This window comes from Macaca fascicularis, chromosome 2 (genome assembly GCF_037993035.2).
Source record: "Macaca fascicularis isolate 582-1 chromosome 2, T2T-MFA8v1.1".
Classification (NCBI taxonomy): domain Eukaryota; kingdom Metazoa; phylum Chordata; class Mammalia; order Primates; family Cercopithecidae; genus Macaca; species Macaca fascicularis.
Genome location: NC_088376.1, coordinates 154,555,927 through 154,575,213, shown reverse-complemented (window position 1 = coordinate 154,575,213; position 19,287 = coordinate 154,555,927). Strand labels below are relative to the sequence as shown.

The following is a 19,287-nucleotide window of genomic DNA, read 5'->3' as shown; positions in this document are numbered from 1 at the left end:
GGTGGCCATGTTCAGTGCCATGACTATGGGGGGGCGGTTACACATGCCAACAAGGGTGGGAAAATTGTCCTGTAGCTTTGCACACTGTTATCATTGTGGGAAACTGGGCAAAGAGTATAAGGCATCTCTATATTATTTCCTGCAACTTATGTGAGTCTACAATTACCTTAACATTTTGCCATGCTGGATAAGAACATTTACTGACACAGAACCATGCTTCAGGAGATTGCTGAGTGAAAAGGCCAGATGACGAGTTTATAGCCAGCACTTCATAGACAGTGATAGGGCTGCCATAACCGAATGTGAGGTGAAATGAGAAGATGGCCATAGAGGAAGGGATGAGAAGTCTTGTTTACAGGCCAGGCTAAGGGAATACAGTAAATCTGAGGTTCCATCTATAGGTAGTGATACTTACACACATAAAAGTCATGAAACAGTATTTGCAGTGTGATTCCACTTTTGTTTAAAAATGTTATAAAATCACATGCTCCTAATTATATATTATGCATACATTACATATTCACACAGAAAAGGTCTAAGCAGATGTATTTCAACATGTTTAGGAGCGATTCTGTCCTGAGGATGGGGTGCTAAGGGCTAAAGTTTCTTGCTGGTTTGTGTCTCTGTTTTATGGCAATCCTACAGTGAGAACCATCTGCGTGGGGTGCAGGAGGCGGAGGGGAGACAAGCCTGCATTCGGGAGGTCAATCTCAGCCGCCTGTCTGTGGTTCTGCCCTCCTCCATTCTGTGGCTCCTCCCTTCAGTGCCCCATTTCTGCTGTGGCCTCCTCTTAGTTCAGGGGCCTTGTGCAGAGTCCCATGCTCCCTTATTGGCTCACAGACCTCAGGACTCACCCCCACCCACTCATTCTCTCTCTTCCCCTCTCCCTCGCACACACATCACCACCATCACACATGTGCTCACACACACACCCTGCTGGACTCTCGGCTTTGCTGCTCACTCCACTTGGCCCACGTTGGGCTCTCTGTAAAATACACTCTACTGACAACACTGTATACCCCTCCCATCCCTACCAGAATGGGGACCAGGAAGAAATTGAGGCACAGGGAGTTTGAGCTATTTGCCCCCAGAAATGCAGGTTGCAAGGAGTGGATATAAGACCACAGGTTCCAAGCCCAGACTGCCTCCCACGACATCACAGTTGCCATTCTTCTCTCCTTGCTACTCTCCCCAAAGCACCAGCAAGGGGCCTGGCTTCCCTGGTCTTGTCAGCCTTGCCAGCACTGAGAGTGGACAGGCACTCCCAGTTACCTGTAGCACCTCTACAGCAGAAATGAAGACGTGGAGGCAGAAGATCTTGGAACCATTGTAGCCGACCATAAAGCCCTGCAGTTTCTGCTGGTGCACAGGGAAGGTGCTGGCTTTGATGTTGAGGTAGCCTCCTCCCGAGAAGCAGAGCATGTCCTCACACCGGGTGTTCCAGGCCACACTGTTGGCATTTAGTTCCTGGGGGACAGGGACGGTGGGCATCCTGTGAGAACCACCCTGGGCTTGGCCAGCGCTTGCACATTTCAGCCCAATACCCTCTTAAAGACTGAATCCCACTAAATTGCTTACAGTGGGATGGAGGGAAAAGGAGGAAAGGGGACCAAAAAGAAATGAACAGCGGCAATCCCCTCCATGCACCTGCGTGTTGTTGGAATTTTTGAGTAAGCAGGTGTTACTTTTGAAAAATATTCTCCTGACGATTCCTCAAATTGCACTAGAAGTGCAATTTGACCCAGCCATCCCATTACTGGGTATATACCCAAAGGATTATAAATCGTGTTGCTATAAAGACACATGCACATGTATGTTTATTGTGGCACTGTTCGCAGTGGCAGAGACTTGGAACCAACCCAAATGTCCATCAGGATAGACTGGATTAAGAAAATGTGGCACATATACACTGTACTATGCAGCCATAAAAAAGGATGAGTTCATGTCCTTTGTAGGCACATGGATGAAGCTGGAAACCATCATTCTGAGCAAAGTATCGCAAGGACAGAAAACCAAACACTGCATGTTCTCACTCATAGGTGGGAATTGAACAATGAGAACACTTGGACACAGGATGGGGAACATCACATACCAGGGCCTGTCGTGGAGTTGGGGGAGGGGGGATGGATAGCATTAGGAGATACCCAATGTAAATGATGAGTTAATAGGTGCAGCACACCAACATGGCACATGTATACATATGTAACAAACCTGCACATTGTGCACATGTACCCTAGAACTTAAAGGATAATAATATTAAAAAAAAAAAATTCTCCTAAAATATGAGTCCCTGTATAGAAAGTGGAGAATCAGACCGGGTGCAGTGGTTCACACCTGTAATCCTAGCACTTTGGGAGGCCAAGGCAGGTGGATCACCTGAGGTCAGGAGTTCGAGACCAGCCTGGCCAACATGGTGAAACCCTGTCTCTACTAAAAATACAAAAATTAGCCGGGCGTGGTAGCATGTGCCTGTAATCCCAGCTACTTGGGAGGCTGAGGCAGGAGAATGGCTTGAACCTAGGATGTGGAAGTTGCAGTGAGTCAAGATCATGGCATTGCACCTCCAGCCTGGGCAACAAGAGCGAAACTCCGTCTCAAAAAAGAAAAAGAAAAAAAAAAAAAGAATCGGCAAAGTGGGATTCCACTTCTATTACAGAAGACATATACATCTCTATACACAGAAGAATGTTTACATGAATATGTTCCAAAAAAGGCTGAGGCAGGAGAATTGCTTGAACCTGGGAGGCAGAGGTTGCAGTGAGCTGAGATTGTGCCATTGTACTTCACCCCGGGCAACAAGAATAAGAGCAAAACTCCGTCTCAAAAAAAAAAAAAAAAAAAAAAAAAAAACAAAGAATATGATATTCCAAAAGATTAACAGCATTTCTGGGTGGGTGAAATTGCATAATTATAAAATCTTTTTTGTTTGCCTGAATTTGTTCTGTCATGAACATCTATCTATTCTGTTTGATAATAAGAGAAAGAACAGTAAGTTATTTGTAAGATTTGAAAATAATGTCTTTGTATTTACAGTCCACACATTGTGAAAATAGAGTCACCCTGGGAGGCACCCACTGCACCTCAGTTCCCTACTCAGCCCTGGAGCCTTGGGGACCAGCAGATGCTCACACTTTCTGCCTAGAATGTTTTACAATGTCTGAATCTTTTATAATGATCGTGGATTGCTTCTATAATTAGAAAAAAATATATAGCTATTTTATGTGTAGGGGGAGGAGTAGTGGAGAAGAGGAAAAGCCAGCAGGGAATGTCACAGCTGGGAATGCTGATGTCTCCTGGCAGGGCTGAGAATCACCTCCCCTAGCCTGCTACAGAACCAGCAGTGGGGACAGTGGAGCACACACCCTTGCACACTTGTATGGTTCTAGGCTCAGACACAGATTCACATTTGGGGCCAGCTACGCCCCATATAGGTGGGAGGTGAGGCTGGGGAGAAGGGAGGTAACATTTCAGGCCCCATTTTGTCTCCAGCACTGAGCTAGGCACTGTGGTATCCCCTATTCTGTAGCAATTCTGTGAGGGGCAATTACTAATTTCATTTTAGAGAAAAGTAATCAAGGCTCAGAGAGGCTCACTAACTTAAGATCACACAGTAAGGGATGCAGGCAGGACCCAAGCCCAGGTCAGCCTAAAGGCTGTGCCCTCTCTTTCCCCCAAACCATTCTACTCTCTCTGGGACATGAGTGAGTTGAGACTGACAGGGAGTCACCACTGGGCTTGAGGTGGCCAGGTAACCCCTTCTAATTGATTGAGGCTGCTCCCTACTCCAGGCCCCTCCCCTTCTCGATTCTGCTGCTGAGGACAAGGAGGAGCCTGGTAAGGCTGAGGAAACCAGTTAGGAGGGGCTCCAGCTTTAAGGGGAACTCGATTCTGCCAAACCAGCCCTCCCCACCTTCAAAGCCTGAAAGAGACAAATAACTGCACGAGCCCAGCAGAAAGCCAGTCAGGCCCTGGGCACAGAGCTACTGGGCTATCTTCTCTGGTGACACTTCCTCAGGTCACAGGGCTGGATGACTCCACTAAACAATGCCTAGGCCTCCAAAGATCCAAGCACTTCGCATTCTACCGGATCTTCTAGCATTCTTGTGAATTAAGCAGAAGGCAAGGCTTGCCCATTCCCTTCCCCCTTTCAGATGACAAAACTGATCCTGTTTCCTTCCCGTGCGATAGGTGCGCATAGACACAGGCAGGCCTGCACAGGTAAGACGCAGACTTCTGCAAAGGAAGTGCATCCATCGCCCCATTCACTGAGTGCCAACGTCACACCCCTCTCAGAGTCATGGCCCCATTTCCTGTTCATGGTAAATGCTTAAGAAAGGCTCTGCTGGCCGGGCGCGGTGGCTCAAGCCTGTAATCCCAGCACTTTGGGAGGCCGAGACGGGCGGATCACGAGGTCAGAAGATCGAGACCATCCTGGTTAACACGGTGAAACCTCGTCTCTACTAAAAAAAATACAAAAAACTAGCTGGGCGAGGTGGCGGGCGCCTGTAGTCCCAGCTACTCGGGAGGCTGAGGCAGGAGAATGGCGTAAACCCGGGAGGCGGAGCTTGCAGTGAGCTGAGATCCGGCCACTGCACTCCAGCCTGGGCGACAGAGCGAGACTCCGTCTCAAAAAAAAAAAAAAAAAAAAAAAAAGAAAGGCTCTGCTGGCTCATCTCATTGCCAAGGAAACCAAAGTTAAAGAGGCTGGTCCAGGCCCTGCAGCTTGTGCCTGTGTGGGAGGAGCAGGTTGTGGCCCAGGGCCTCTGGGACTCTGCACCTGTGCTTGGCCCCTGCCCCTCACTGCTCCTCCCAGAGACCTGCCAGGGCCAGAGCTGGAGAGCCTCCTGCAGGGGCTGGGAAGCTAGAGGAGGGTCTCTAATCAAAGGATGATGTCCCTGGGCCCCCTCGGGGACATCACCTGAAAAAGCAGCTCCTTGGTGTCGATGTCATACACCAGGCAAGTGTCGTTTTCATCAACACGGCCAGCTTCTTACGGGAGGCACTCATGTCCAAGCAGCGCACGGCTGTGGCCTGCTTCAGCAGGATGATAGCAAAGAGATTGTCCACGAAGATCTTCAGGATCTGGCAACGTTTCAGTGAAAACAGTGTCAGTCACCATGGCAACAAGATCCTGGCCCACTGCCAGGCCGCTAGAATCCCATGTGCTCTGCAAGAACAACTCCCACCACCTTCACCAGAAGTTCTGTGCAGAGAAAAGGACTCCTCAAAAGGAAGAGGAGGGTGGTGGGCGCGTTGGCTTATCCTCAGCAGGCCAGAAGCGAGGTTCATCAGAGGCTGCAGACGTAATGACAGCCCCGAGACAGGCCGAGCTCACTTCTGTGTCTGTTCGGACCGGGGATTTGTTGATGACATTACCCAAACGGCAGCATTAGGAGAGGCCACCTAGCAGAGATCTGAGTCACGAACTAACACAGGAAAAGGCTACTATGAACACTGACAAGATATGTGGTAGAGAATTATAATAATGATGATGACAGCCATCATCTACTGATATCCCTGGTTTAAAAAAATTTTTTTTAGAGATAAGGTCTTGCTATGTTGCCCAGGCTGACTGCAGTGGCTATTCAGTCTTAATCATATCACACTGCAGCCTCAAACTCCTGGGCTCAAGAAATCCTCCTGCCTCAGCCTCCTGAGTAGCTGGGACAACAGGTACCCACTCAGTATGCCTGCTTTAATATCCCTGTTTGGGGTTTTTTTTGAAACTGGATTTAACTCCCAACCTTGATATCTGTTTTTGACAGCCCTGTGAAATGCAATATTATCCTCATGTCAAACTGTAGCCTCGGAGAGGTAAAATGACCTACCAGGGGGACAAAGCCAGTGAGTAGCTAAGTAAGAACATGACCTCAGGCCCACCTGACCCCAAAGTCCATCCTCCCACGGGAAGTGAGAGCTGCCTGAGAAAGAAGCGGCCCTTCCTCCCCTTGGCATTGCTCTTGACTTCACCCACCGCTCTCACGCCCCATGACTTCCATCCCCAGAAAAGACCCGACAAGCCTCATCCATAAGCCACCTGCTGCATGGCTTGGCTCTCAGGCTAATGCAGCTACATTTTCAGTTTTTTGTTTTGTTTTGTTTTGTTTGAGATGGAGTCTCACTCTGTCATCCAGGCTGGAGGACAGTGGCGCGATCTCGGCTCACTGCAACCTCCACCTCCTGGGTTCAAGAGATTCTCCTGTCTCGGCCTCCCGAGTAGCTGGGATTACAGGCGCCTGCCACCACGTCCAGCTAATTTTTGTATTTTTAGTAGAGACGGGGTTTCACCATGTTGGCCAGGCTGGTCTCAAACTCCTGACCTCAAGTGATCCACCCGACTCAGCCTCCCAAAATGCTGGGGTTACAGGTATGAGCCACTGCGCCTGGCTCATTTTCACTTTCAAAGTTTCATGTAGCAGCCCACTTAGAACTTTTCTTATGTTGAGCAAAGAACATGCTTGTACACGCATACACACACACATAAATCTGTTTAACTTTGTGTAACCTGGATATCCCACAACTAACTGGCCAAAGGCTCATTTTTCTTATGACATCTATCAGTACCCTGAGGACCCAGCATTCTCTAGGACACATGCTGGAACGCACTGCCTTAATCCACTCGCTGCCCTAATCAGGAGCTGACCTAGGTAACAATCTCTGCCTCCCTCTAGAAATCCACAGAAGCAGCATCTCTAACAAATCTCCCACCTTAAGCCACTAATCCACTTTACATGTAGCCAATGGTTATAGCTCAATTCTGCCAAAACATGGGCCTGCTATGAGTGTGACGGCCACAGCACCTTTGACCTGAGGCTGTCCTCAAAAAACAAAAACTCTTCTCTGAAGTCTCAGAGTTGGAAAGAGGGGTGAAGCAACTTGCCTGAGGCCACACAGCCGCACTGAGAGGTTAAGTAACTTGCAGAGGCAAAACAGCTGCACAAGAGGTTAAGTAACTTGCCTGGGGTCACACAGTTACACAGAGAGGTGAGGTAACTTGCCTGAGGCCATGCAGCTGCACAGAGAAACTACATAACTTGCCTGATGTCACACAGCTTCACAGAGTGGTTAAGTAACTTGTCTGAGGCCACACACCGCACAGAGAGGTTAAATAACTTACCTGAGGCCACAGGGCTGCACAGAGAGTTTAAGTAACTGCTGAGATCACACAGTTGCACAGAGAGGTTAAGTAGCTTGTTTTAGGCTACACAGCTGCACAGAGAGTTTAAGTAACTTCCCTGAGGCCACACAGCTGCACAGAGAGGGTAAGTCACTTGCCAGAGGCAAAACAGCTGTACATAAGAGGTTAAATGGCTTGCCGGAGGCAAAGCAGCTGCACAGAGAGGTTAAGTCACTTGCCCGAGGCCACAAAGCTGCACAGAGAGGTTAAGTAACTTGCCTGAAGTCACACAGCTGCACAGAGAGGTTTAAGTAGCTTCCCTTAGGCCACACAGCTGCACAGAGGGATTGAGTAACTTGCCTGAAGTCACATAGCTGCACAGAGAATTTAAGTAACTCGACTGAAGCTGCACACAGAGGTTAAGTAACTTGCCTGAGTTCACACAGCTGCACAGAGAGGTTAAGTAACTTGCCTGAGGTCACACAGCTGCACAGAGAGGTTAAGTAACTTGCCTGAGGTCACACAGCTGCACAGAGAGGTGGGGGCATCACTGGAGCTCCAGAGTGAAGGCTACAGTAAGCAGTGACTGTGCCACTGCATTCCAGCTTGGGCAACAGTCAAGACCCTGTCTCAAAAAGCAAAAAATAATACAAAAAAGTCTGGCTGGGCACAGTGGCTCACGCCTGTAATCCCAGCACTTTGGGAGGCCGAGGCGGGCAGATCACGGGGTCAGGAGATGGAGACCATCCTGGCTAACACGGTGAAACACCATCTCTGCTAAAAAATACAAAAAATTAGCCGGGCGTGGTGGCAGGTGCCTGTAGTCCCAGCTACTTGGGAGGCTGAGGCAGGAGAACGGCATGAACCTGGGAGGCAGAGCTTGCAGTGAGCCGGGATCACGCCACTGCACTCCAGCCTGGGTGACAGAGCGAGACTCTGTCTCAAAAAAAAAGAAAAAAAAGTCAAACAGAGTTAATGTATGAGCCAGCAATTCTTCTCCTAAGTATATGCCAAAGAGAATGGAAAACACATGTTCATAAAAAACCTGTACACCAAAACTCACAGCAGCATTATTTATAGTAGCCAATAAGAAATAAGCTAAATATTTATCAATTGATAAATGGATTTTAAAATGTGCTATATCTACGTAGTGGAATATTTAGTCAAAAATGAATGAATCATGTTTGGGCATAGTAGCACATGCCTGTATTCTGAGCACTTTGGGAGGCCAAGGTGGGAGGATCCCATGAGACCAGGATTTTTTTTTTTTTTTTTTTTTTTGAGGTGGAGTCTCGCTCTGTCGCCCTGGCTGGAGTGCAGGGGCGCAATCTCGGCTCACTGCAAACTCCACCTCCTGGGTTCACGCCATTCTCCTGCCTCAGCCTCCTGAGTAGCTGGGACTACAGGCGCCCACCACCACGCCCAGCTAATTTTTTGTATTTTTTAGTAGAGACAGGGTTTCACCGTGTTAGCCAGGATGGTCTCGATCTCCTGACCTCATGATCCGCCCGTCTCAGCCTCCCAAAGTGCTGGGATTACAGGTATGAGCCACCGCGCCCGGTGAGACTAGGATTTTGAGACAAGCCTATGCAACACAGCCAGACACCCTCTAAAAAAACATAAAAATTAGGCAGGTGTAATGGCAAGCACCTGTAGTCCCAGCTACTTAGGAGGCTGGGACAGGAGGATCGCTTGTGCCCAAAAGTTTGAGATAGCAATGAGCTATGAGTGTGTCACTGCACTCCAACCTGGGTGACAGACTGAGACCTTGTATCTTAAAAAAAAAAAAAAAAAAAAAAGACAAATCATGCTGCAACACAGATGACTTTGAAAACATGCTAAGAAGTCAGTCTAAAAAGACCCCATATTGTATTATTTCATTTCAATGAAATGTCTGGAATAGGCAAATCCATAGAAACAAAATAACTGTTGCCATGGGATGGGGAATTGGAGGAATGGGGAGTCACTGCGAATGGGAACTGGGTTTCTTTTTCTTTTTTTTTTTTTGAGACGGAGTTTCACTCATTTCCCAGGCTGGAGTGCAATGGCACAATCTCGGTTCACCACAATCCCCGCCTCCCAGGTTCAAGCGGTTCTCCTGCCTCAGCCTCCCGAGTAACAGGGATTACAGACATGTGCCACCACACCCAGCTAATTTTGTATTTTTAGTACAGATGGGGTTTCACCATGTTGGTTAGGCTGGTCTTGAACTCAAAACCTCAGGTGATCCGCCCGCCTCGACCTCCCAAAGTGCTGGGATTACAGGTGTGAGCCACCACGCCCGGCTGGAACTGGGTTTCTTTTTGGGGTGATGTAAATGTTCTGAAATTAGATAGTGGTGATGGTTGCACAACTTCGTTAATATACAAAAAACCCTGAATTACATGCTTTTTCGGAGACGGGGTCTCACTCTGTCACTCAGGCTGCAGTGCAGTGGCATGATCACAGCTCACCACATCCTTGATCTCCTGAGCTCAGGTGTTCCTCCCACCTCAGTCTCCTGAGTAGCTGGGACTACAGGTACACATCACCACACCTGGCTAATTTATGTATTTTTTTTTGTAGAAATGGAGTCTCACCATTTTGCCTAGTACTTGGATCTGAATTGTACACTTTAAGAGGGTGACTTTTATAATATGTAAATGGTATCTCAATTAAAAATTACATATGTGGCTTACATTGTATTTTATTGGACAACATTATTCTAGACTATGAACCCTCAAGCCAGGCGCCAAGAGGTACCATGATAAAGTCTCTACATAGTGATTCCACAGCAGAGGGCCTGGGCTCCAGTTCTACCCCATAGACCCCAGCCCACTTGTTCTTTCCCTGGCATCTGAGGAGCTATGACGTGGGGCTTTCCCAGACTGGCTCTGTGACTTTTTAGAGATGGCGGAAGCATCACCCACCTTATTCCCCAGGTCCAGGACACTGATACTGGCAGACAAGCCCTTCTTCCTGGTGCTGGAGGAAGATGGCACAACTGTAGAGACAGAAGAGTCCTTCCTTCCAAGCTCTGGCAGGCAATACGGTGTTCCTGGTCCTCCAGAAGGGGCAGAAATGGAAGCCCCCATCAGAACAGGTGAGGTCCCACCTGTCCGGGGAGAAAACTGGGACCCTGGGAGAAGTCTTCAAGGGGTGCTAACCATCTGCTTGTCTCGATGCAGAGAATGAGGCACCCACTGTCTCTCTCCCATAAGCTTGCCAAGAAGATGGATGTGGCCCGCATAACCGTTGACCTGAACAAGCTGAGCCCACAGGACTTCATCAGCTGCCTGAACATGAAGGTGACTTTCTATGATGTGTACTCCCTTTCCTATGATCTATACTGCATGAGGCTGAGTGCATGGTGAGTGAATTGGGATTTGCTGGGGACACCTCCATGACACCCTCCATCCCATCCTATCTCTTTATTCATCTGGACTCATCTGATCTGAATTGGTCTTTGATTTGTCTGTGCACTCCCGCTAGAGTGTCAGCTCCTGGAGGACAGGAATCCCATTAGCCCTGCTCATCCCTGTATCATCCTTGTATCACACCTAGTGACAGCCTGGCATATTGAGGGTGCTCAGTGCATGTTCGTTGAGTGAGTAGCTGATGGCACTAGTACAAGGAGCAAATCTTGAAGCTGAGGGGAATCCCAAATCCTATCTTCAGACAGACCTTGTTCCTTTCTGGCATGGGTGAAATGGAGCCTGGGGCGGAGGTGATGGGAGAGGGAAAAATGCCACCATGGATTCTGTTACACAGAAGCCAGTGGGTATACCATCTCCCACCCAAACAGGGGAGCAGCTCTAAGTACCCCTGGCGACAGTGGCCACATGACTTCAACCTGGCCAATCAGAAGAGCCCAACCTACCCAGCCACAGTGATTAGCTAACGTCTGGGCACGTGACCAATCAGGTGGCGAGGGTCAGGGCAAGGGTTGGTAGCAGGGGAGAGAAGGTCTATTTCTGTTGGGTGGCTGGGGCTGTGGGTGCCATCCTGTCACCTTGAAGGGAAAGCCCACCTGAGCACGACATCCACACTGAGGGAAGGACACAGAGTCAGAGGTTGGGAGAGAGTCCAGGTGACATTATTGAGCACCCAGGTGCAGCCAAGGTACAGTTACCCCAGAACATTCTCACTGGGATCCAGGTGGCTGTGAAGGTCACCTAGAGAGGTCAGCAGAGCTCCTCCAGCCTCTGGAGTGGATAGCTGTGAAGTCGATATAATGAGGACCCCGAATCACCCAATCTCAACCAGCTCCTTCCAGTGACTGCCATCATGGGCACTCTACACCGAGTCATGTAGCATGCTAGCTGGGACAGCTACTTCACTACATCCTAGAGCCCCACCAAAAGCAGGAGGAAGAGGCCTGAGGCAAGTTCCGGCAAATACTATCTGCCCTACAGTACCACCGCCAAAATAAACATTTCTATAGGAACCTCATGCCCCAGAATGTACTTGTATTTACAAGATGCCAACTACAACATAAAATATCTTTGTCTTTGGCACCAGATTTATGATAGGCTACAAGCTGGACACCTTTTGTATAACTCCCCGTTGTACTGCCCTATGGTGAATGGGTAGAGGTGGAATCTGGAGTCATTTTTTATACCACCATAACCAGAACCTTACCATTTGTCAGACCTTTGTGGAGCTGAGGAAACAAATACTGTGTGGCAAACATAAGATACAGTTGTTCCTTTCTTCAGAAGGAGTAGGGGCCTGGTTCAGTGTCTCACGCCTGTAATCCCAGCACTTTGGGAGGCCGAGGCGGGCGGATCATGAGGTCAGGAGATCGAGACGAGCCGAGATCATCCTAGCTAACATGGTGAAACCCCGTCTCTACTAAAAATACAAAAACAAAATTAGCTAGGCGTGGTAGCAGGCACCTGTAGTCCCAGCTACTCGGGAGGCTGAGGGAGGAGAATGGCGTGAACCCGGAAGGCGGAGCTTGCAGTGAGCCGAGATCACACCACTGCACTCCAGCCTGGGAGACAGAGCAAGACTCCAAAAAAAATAAAAAAAAATAAAGAAAGACTCATCAACACACTGCTGCCTGCAAACCCAGGGAAAGACCACCCTACACTACGTTATATGGCATCTGTAAATCAACATGGGCCAGCGGGAGACCCCAAGGCCCTACCAGAAGCTGCTCTTTGATCACCAGGTTCACACTGCATCTTTTTGGGAAGGTTAAAAAATAATAAATGACCACCAGGATCACAGAAGGAAAGAGCTCATGATGTATATGGAATTCACACAGATCACATCCAGGAATCTTTGGAACAAAAAATTCACAACACCATGGCCTCATACAAAAATCCTGGGCTGCAGGAAACCTGAGGCAGAGAGCTCCGTCATCACAGTGAAGTCCCTGCCTTCAGCAGATCCCACCAACAGCCACAATGTTTCCCATCACCTGAAAAAAACTCATGTATTAAACTATTACACTTCTTCAGAATATTGGAAAATGGTGCATAGTTCGTATGTTCTCATTTGTTTATCTTGTGTCCAAAGTGTCTTGTCATTCCAGGCCACTCTAATTCTTGTGTATTAATAAAAAGTTTGAGGTATAATAAGGCCTCCAGATCAGATGAGTAAAACTGAAGATAGTCACAGTTCCCAGAAGGAAGGCAGAGCACAGTTAGGCAGGGCCACATGGGAAGCAGCAGGGTTGGTCAGGAGGCAGAGGGAGGGGTACTCGGAGCAAGCCCCTTTCCTGTGCTGCCTACAGGGAGAAAAGAGTGAGGGGCAACGAGCAGGCTTAGGAGAGGGCAGTTCCAATCATTCCAGTCCATAGGGGTCTGGTTCCTGTCACTGAGGTGATTAGGGCAGTCGGATAATGGTCCCAGTATGACAGCCCACAGGGGAAGTGTCTGAGGTGCACTGGATTGGTTGGTTTGTATTTGAAAAGTAGGTTGGGTACAGTGGCACACAACTATGATCCCATCACTTTGGGAGGCCAGGAGCTCAAGACCAGCCTGGGCAACATAGTGAGACCCCACCTCAACAAAAACTTGAAAATGAAAAAATTAGCCAGGCAGGGTAGCACACACCTGTAGTCCCAGCTACTTGGGAGGCTGAGGCAGGAAGATCACTTAAGCCCAGGTTTCGAGGCTGCAGTAAGCTCTGATCACGCCACTGCACTCCAGCCTGAATGAGGGGAGACCCTGTCTCTCTCTTGAAAAAGAAAAAGAAAAAAGAAAAGTGCACCCTTGGGAGGAAGATTGCTCTGGGGGAGAAGGTGACATGGGAGGCAAGGGGCCAAGGCAAGGTGACCTGGCATATCATGAGGTTGCTCAGAACATGAAGTCCCGTGTACACACAGAGGGCAGGTGTTAAAGCTCCAAGTTCATACAAGCTAGAAACATGGCCAAGGCCAGGGCTCAGTACACTGTCACCTCCTCAGAGAAGCTTTTTCTGCCTGTGCCATCTACAGTGAGAGCCTCCCCTGTGCACATGTCCCTAGCTGCTCCCACTTCATTCCCTTCATGACATTCAGGGCCTGTCCCCCTCGGCTCAGCATCTTTCTGGGCCTCCCACCTCACCCAGAGTAAAAGTCCTCAGAGCAGCCCCAAGGCCTGCAGGACCTGGGCCCCCTGACATCCTAGGTCTCCTCTCCCACCACTGCCCTTCTCTCAGGCCACTCCAGCCCCATCTCTGCTCTCCTGGTTTCCCTGAGCCCTGCTTCACTCTCTGCGGCACTTCCCTCTCCACAGCACTTCCCTCTGCCACCACACTGAGTAATACTCAGTTTTTCTCTCCTGCACAGTATCAGCAACAAGGAGCAGCTGGTTTTGTTTTTTTCTAAATTCCTGCTTTTGTCTACAGCCTACATCATGGCTGAGCACATAATAGGGGTCAGTAAATAGTAAAGGAGCAATTCTTCTCACCACCTGATACGTGTTTGTGCTCCCCAGTATCTACTCCTTCAGTGCACATTCACTGAGGCTCCACTGCATGCTGAGCCTGTTCCAGAAACCAAAGCACACCAAGGGGAGAAGCAGGCAGAAATCTCTATTCTGATGGGCTGACAGCCTAGTGGGAAAGAAAGAGAAAAAAATAAGGAAACAATACACAGGCAGGTGGTGACATGTACCATGAAGGAAGACAAAGTCAGGATGTTTCTGAGAATGCCTGAAGGCATTTAGAGAACAATTACTGCAATGGGCAGGGTGTTCCAGATGGAGAGACCGTCAAGCACAAAGGCCCTGGGGCCACGATGGACTCCATGTTTGAGTGTTTAGTCTGGATTCCTGGTTTTAAGTCTGTATTCTGCCTTTATTTGTAATCCTTCATGTTTCATCTTACCTAGCTAATTAACCCAAGTCCCAGTAATGCTGAGAGATGATGCTGGCTTGACCCTATGTACTATCACAGGAGGGGCCTAAAAGTGGTCATTCTCAATATAACCTGAAGGTAGACAGCACTGGATTTGCTGCTCAATTGGATGTGGACTAGGAGAATAAGAGGGGACACAAGTGACCACATATGTTTGGTCTGAACAAGTGGAATAAGAGTCACCATTAACTAAGATAAAGAACAATGGTGGGAAAACAGGATTGGGTGGGATCGGGAACTCAGATTTGCATATGCCACTTTTAGACGCCTATTAGATCTCTATGTGGAGCTTTTGAGTACAAAGGCAGATACAAAAACAAGCTAGAATTGAGGGGAAAATCTGTCCTGCAGGAGAAATGTGAGTCATCAGGATATTGATGGTAGTTAAAGTCAGGACACTAAATTAGGTCATCCAGCGGGTGGTTGCAGAGGAAAATAAAAGTGTCCACAGCCTGAGCCACAGACAACTCCAACCGTGCTAGTGAAAAACAATGGCCAATGTTTAGCAGTTGAGGAGCCAAGAAAGAACCAGCAATGGACACAGAGAAGTATCTGCCAGTGAACTATTTAGAACATTCAGAGAATAGTGAGAATAGTGATTCAGAAACCAGAGAACAAAGTGTGTCAATAGGGTAGAAGGATGAACAGTGTCAGATGCCAATGATGGGCCAAGTAGGATGAGGTCTGAGGACAGATCATACGATTTGACAACAGAGAGGTCACTACTGACTTCCATGGCCATTAGAGACAAACACCTGAAGGGTAATGGCTCAAGATCCAGTAGAGAGGACAGTTAACGATGCAGATAAAGGAAATTACCCTTGAGTAAGTGAGAAGGACTGGGGTCTAATGAGAGGTTGATTTTGCCAGAAGCAGACAGTTCACAGTAACACAATGTAGGTAACATGGGCATATATGCAGGGGGAGTGGGTAACTGTGCCTGTGAAGTTCCCATCTGACTGCATGGATTTTCCCAGTGGAATGGAAAGTAAAGCTGACAGCTGAGAGTAAGGGCAGGGCAAGACAGGTGATGCCAGAGGTTTAAAGATGGAAACCGATCTGAAGGATTTGTGTTCCTTCTTCACCATGCTGCTGGGAGGCAGGAGGTCCCAGGATAGAGCACCACACTGCCCCAGGTCCTGGGTAAAAGGGTTTCCCATATGTTAAAGACATAGCTCTGCATTTCCTAGCAGGGCAAGCTGCTTTTAGTCTGAGTCTTAGCTTCTGCATCTGTAAAGTTGCTTGCTATAAAGGTATCAGCCTGGCAACCTCAGAGGAATGTTCCAAAGAGAAGCCAGGGAATAACTTCCATGATAGAGGATCAGCCAACATTCAGCCAAGCTGAAAACAAGGCACCCCTAGGAAGGGGGAAATGCTACTGTGTTTACTCTTATTTTGTAGATGAGCACACTGAGGAACAAGGAGGAAAAGTGACTCACTCAAGGTCACAAGATCTTCTTGAGCCTGCACTGTCCATCTCCTCTGCTGCACAGTACCTCCCAATCTCCACGCACTACATAACTCACTGGGCTCTACAACATCTTCGAGTGAGACACATCACTTGCTCCATTTTAAAGCTGAAAGAATTGAACCTAAGGCCAAGCCTTTCACCTCTAAGAGGATGGTGTGTTTAATAACCTAGCTGTTACTATTGGCTGGGTTGTGCAACCTGTGGAAGTCACCCTGCAGCTAGATTTCTGCAGAATCTCAAAGGCAGGGGGTAGCGCTAGGGCTCAGCTGGCAAGGAAGCCCACAGGCCACTAGAGTGTGACATGGGAGCGGCATGGCCTGAGCTGTTTAAGAATCAGAGAGGAAGCCTTGCATATTTCGGTGTCAAAACACTGGAGTTGAGAGTCACTCAGTAATCACTCATCTGGGCTTTCCCAAATTGTCCTGACAAGAACACTTGTCAAAACCATGTTTCTGCCCAGGTGTTCCCTTTCCTAGCCCCTGCCCCCAAATTAAGTTCTTCCCAAGGGAATGTGAGTGGAAGGAATCCGTGATTTCTGTCAGTTTTTAAAAGACAGGATCGTTCTTCGCAGTCTCTTCTTCCCCCAGCTGCAGGCAGAGGCCTCTAGGCCCTGGAGGATGGAGGTGCAAGGCGGAAGGGGCAGGTCTTTGCAGCAGCATCTGCAGGACAGTCTTTCTCCTACCTCTTGGTGGTTTGCTGGCAATCTTTGGTGGTCTTTGGCTTATAAAATAATCAGTCCAATCTCAGCCTCAGCTTTAATAGTAAGGGATCAAGCAATAGTTTCTACTCAATGTTCCTCATACCCAGAGTCAAGCATTCTGCTATGCTAACGCTAATATTATGGCTAAAGAATGTTCACTTTCTCCTATGTTGTGAATCAGTTGTACTGATGTGAGGAGACATTCAGAACTACTGTGAGGATATTTTAAACACTTGTTAAATCAAGTTTAGCCTAAAGCTGCTTCCTTATATATTTTAAGTTGAGTTTATAGGTTTTCTGCACATTGTGAACTATGACAAGTGGAGGCATAAACAGACTAGCCTACACTTGTGCCAATCACAGAGTTTTTGCCAATCAAATGTAGCCAACTGTTCGAATCATGTTCAAATAAGGCATGGCAGAGCTGTAACCAATCCAGATGTTTCTGTACCTCGCTTCCATTTTCTGTACCTCACTTTCCTTTGCTGTCCAGAAATCTTCCATTACATGGCTGCGCTGGAGTCTCTGAGCTTGCTCTGGCTCAGAAAGCTGCCTGACTTGAATCATTGATTGCTCAATTAAACTTTTCTTTTTTTTTTTGAGACAGAGTCTTGCTCTGTCACCCAGGATGGAGGGCAGTGGTGCAATCTCGTCTCACTGCAACCTCCACCTCCCGGGTTCAAATGATTCTCATGCCTCAGCCTCCCGAGTGGCTGGGATTAGAGGCACTCACCACCATGCCCGGCAATTTTTGTGTTTTTGGTAAAGACAGAGTTTCACAATGTTGGCCAGGCTGGTCTCGAATTCCTGACCTCAAATGATCTGCCCACCTCATCCTCCCAAAGTGCTGGGATTACAGGTATGAGCCACTGCACCCGACCCAGCCAATTAAGCTCCTTTAAATTTAATTCAGCTGAAGCTTTTCTTTTAGTATACTGAACAGGGGAAACTGTTTAAAACCACATATTTCTCAGAGGTTAATACTTAAATATAGGATGGAAGGATCAAAGTGTAACTATTTTCATTTTTATCATTTGCTGTGCTAAGTGCTTTCATGTGGATTATTTTACTTAAACCTCTTAAAAGTCCTGTCAGATAAAGGGTATCATACTCATATTTACAGATGAGGAAACTGAATTTAGAAACTGGTATAGTAGTAAAACAGGAAAACTCTTCTGCTATACTCTACTGGAGCAATTAAAAATTATGCCTTAACATTTTTCTATTTTCATTTTGTAAAATATGTGCCACTGGATTTCTCGTTTGGTTGATTTAGGGAGACCTGTGTACACTAAAGAAGATTTGACACATTAACAGACTACTTGACTGATTTGACTACATTTGTTTGGCAAAAACATACAGCAGCTCAAAATTGAAAGTTTTTGCAATATATGTATATTTTTCTTTGTTTTACCTATGGGGATAATTTACAAAGGCAGTTGTTTCCAAATACCTTCTTGTGAAGCTGAATGCCAAGCAAGTAAATATCAACCACCGATGAATAAACCAGCTGAGAGACCTTAGACAAAGTAAAATAATCTGAAAAGATGCCTGCACATATTTTGCAGTTTAGACTCTACGCCTTGTAGAGTTTTGAGCTCTTTTTTCTTGATGTTGTGTTAGCAATTGAATCTTTTTTGGTGCTGAGCTTAGCTCGCTGAGATGAAAGGGATAAAGGGATTTCATTTTGTTCTCAAGGAGTTCACACAATGGAAGCTGGAGGCATTTCCCAACACTGTGGTCGATGCTACAGTCAGGGAACAAGCAAGTCTTCCCAAAAACAGGGATCGGAGTTTTTAAGGATAATTTGGCGAGTAGGAGCTTGGGAAGTGGGGAGTGCTGACTGGTCGGGTTGGAGATGGAATGACAGGGGGTCGAAGTGAGTTTTTCTTGCTGTCTTCTGTTCCTAGGTGGGATTGCAAAACTGCTTGAGCCAGATGACCGGTCTGGGTGAAAAAGCAGAGCGGCATTCTTCCTAGAGGAGCAGGCTGAAGATCTGTATAGGGCCCATGTGCACCGCTGGGCTGTGAGGTGCCCGGCATGCCCTGCCTCCTACATGGGCTCCTATGGCCTGGCCTTGAAACCGCCACTGCAAAATTATAACTTGAGACAGTGAAAGAGATCTGACCTAACCAACTCCATCTTGCTTCTAACCTCCAAGCTGTCCTTGTTCATTCCTGGGCGTAGGCTGAACTAACCTTGGGAAGGAATGAGTTTATAGTTTAACTTCAAAACAAAATAGCCCTTTCCCAGAAAACAAACAAACAAACAAACAAAAAAACTTCTTCTTGCCTGGGACCAGTCGGCCTTTGGAGGAGTAACAAATTAGCTGTAAGATTAGAAATTACAGTTTAGAGGCCAAGCAGCCTTTGGTTGCAAGAGTCTGAACGGCCCCCAAATTGTTCCTGGGAATAACATCACTGTTGCAAAACCTAACACCACCTAGACTGGTAATCTGGCTCAACGAGTTCTGCAATCCCACCCAGGAATAGAAGACAGCAAGAAAAACTCACTTCGACCCCCTATCATTCCATCGCCAACCCGACCAATCAGCACCCTCCACTTCGAGTTCCTACTCGCCAAATTATCCTTAAAAATTCCGATTCGTGTTTTCGGGGAGACTGATTTGGCTATTAAAACTCCCTCTCCAGCACAGCTGGCTCTGCGTGA

General features: G+C 47.6%; 1 pseudogene; it reads right to left on the bottom strand.

Annotated features, from left to right (window-relative positions):
• Positions 1-439: 439 nt before the first annotated feature.
• LOC102137989 (intraflagellar transport protein 122 homolog) lies at positions 440-5,065 on the bottom strand (annotated as a pseudogene).
• Between the last annotated feature and the right edge of the window lie 14,222 nt (positions 5,066-19,287).